Here is a 2,762-nt window from a genome sequence, read left to right on the forward strand (position 1 = left end):
TCAAAGAAAGATATATTAGATTATAATTTATATACATATAAACTAAAGCAGTGTCTGCTTTCCACCAGGTTCCTTTGATGTCACCGCCAATTCGGCGATTGCCAACTTCCGTCAGATTCCTATACCAGCCATGGCGTCAGTGATGGCAACTTCCACCATGTGCTGTCTCGACTCGTCACACACACGGAAAGGAAGACACAAATGCAAAAATACATCAATCATGTGTGTGTGTGTGTGGGAGGGTGGGAGTTATGGGCCACAGTGAAAGGTGACGTGACTCCGACAGCCCGACAATTAAATGATTACCCCATGACGTGTTGCGTACTTGCCTGTTTAAGTTGTAAAGTACATTACCACTCTGTTCATTTGGGACAAAATATAACCATCTTCTCTGCTCCAGTAATTCCATACTAAGCAGGCCTTGGCGGGGTCACGCAAGTTTGCATGGCATGTTGTACCGATACAGTACAGTGCTGCACGTACAAGGGACGAAGTTTACAAACAGAGGAAGCCACTGGTCTCCAGTGTTTGCACAATAACGTCAGCATCTTAAAATCACATCCCGTGTGTTTTGGAATCATCCCAGAGAGGAATAACACAACAGTAATATGCAGCCCAACCTTCACAGAACTTGGAGAAACAGGCAGACACTGAAGTGTTGTGTACATGCCCCATCTGTGACAGATATGCAAATACACAGACAGACAGTCAGAAACATGACACGGATAAAGACAGACAGAATGACAGAGAGATTAGATACATTGAGAAGACAGAAGTTACCCATTTAGTACATGGCTGTGCCAACTCCAGGTACTGCAGGCATTTACTTTTCAAAGGTTTTCCAAATAGGTATAATATGCATACTGTCTCTGTAAGTGTGCCACTTCCTCCTTCTGCCTGCCTGATCTGCATCTTGGCTTCACTCCCTGCAGCACCCACAAACCACAAACTCAAAACCAAGCACAACACAAGAGGTTATTTAAAAATGTATTTGCTAAAGTATTTAAACTCTGCAAAATGCAACAACTAAATAACGTTTTCTTCTTCTTAAGGTTTCCTTTTTCTACAAGAGAGGCACAAATTTAAAATCTGAATGCAAAAAAAAAAAAGAATCTGGGAAGACTTGCAACACAATTACAAACGATCAAAAACAAACAAACATTAATAAATTAAATGCTGTATAAATTAAAGTATGAAACAACATTCCAATGCATTAAATTACATTTTGCAATTACATAATTCCAAGCAAGCCAGTCAGCAGTAGTCACAATCAGGTCATGAGTTGTGCTCACCCAATTGAACCAAGCTTTCTCTGTAAATCAGTTAGCAGCTATAAAATAAACAGCTGCTGGAATCCTGAAGAAATACAAAATGGCAGCAGTCAAAACCGTCTTCATATGTGCAATCTTCTGTGAATCTCAAGTAGACAACAGTTGGAAAAAGAAAAAGAAAAAAAATCACCAAACATTAAGGCTCTTGCCATTAGCAAAATAAAAATAATAATCAAATTGGAATCTCTAAATTGCTCAATTCACTCACCGCAGAATCCAATGGTTGCGACACTGCAGTGTGAACATTCTTCTGTATCAGCAGTAGCAGCTGCAGTGTTTGAAATGGTGTTATGCGGCGATTAGTCGAGTTTCGTCAGTATTAATCCTTACACTTTTTTGTTTATCTGTGGTCTATTTACTCTATTTTCTACTTACTCTAGAGTTTTGTTGAGCGTTGGTTCATCAAAACACATGATCGAACTGAACACTCAATCCCTGCAGAGCGGTACAGTCCAAATGTTATTGCATCTGTCCTCAGGATTTAACTTGGACTCCATGAACACAGATTCCTTCCTGGAGCTGAACCAAGAGTGAAGACAGACCACTGATTAAGTTGTACAGTTTAACAACCGATATTGAACAAATTACATAAACTCCAGAACTGAACCTTTTCATAATGAAAGGGTGTGAATACATTGGACAAAAAATGGTGTTCAAAAACCCACATAAAAGACACGTCTTTCAGTGTGCCAATGACTGAAGTGGTCATCTAAAGGGAGATGCACCAGTGGGGAGTTTGTAAAACAAAGCAAATTTTAGTGTTTCTCAGTGTCTCTTGAACAGGAAGGTTAGAAATGAGCAAAAGATTATATGATACAGAATTTAAAAAAGCAATTAACAATACTCATCCTGTTAATAACAATAAAAACTCCATCAGCACAGATTGCCAGTTTATACTTGACATGCAATTTGCAGCACACTGACAAACTAAACTGAGAAAGAAAAAAAATATCAGAAACTACATGGGGGGGGGGGGGGAGATACAGTTGAAGGAACTGGTTAATAATGAAGACTCCTGGAATGGAGAAGGAAGTAACTGCAACTTTACACCAAACCACTTTCTGAAGTGCTGCCAAAAAAAAACTTAAGAAATAAGGAACTGAGAAATCTTCCTCTGAACAATAAAGCAGCAGCAAATTTGAGGTCACTTTGAGTCAAAACCTGGGTGCACCCAGTCTAACTGCATTGCCTGAAACCATGTGAGCTTCTCTCAGGGTGCAGTGTGAAGATACGGACACCTGCCATTTATATATAACCAGAAAGCCTCGCTCAAGATGTAGCCAACCACATTAAAATAATAGCTCAATTTTAGGGGGCATAAATTCTCTTAATGAAAACTGACCTGCTTCTTTCATGACAAAAACAAACATAAAAACACCACCACAGAATGTCCCAGAATCTGACAATACCAATACCAGAGACCACGTGACC

The sequence above is a fragment of the Amia ocellicauda genome, chromosome 5 (assembly GCF_036373705.1).
Source record: "Amia ocellicauda isolate fAmiCal2 chromosome 5, fAmiCal2.hap1, whole genome shotgun sequence".
Lineage (NCBI taxonomy): Eukaryota > Metazoa > Chordata > Actinopteri > Amiiformes > Amiidae > Amia > Amia ocellicauda.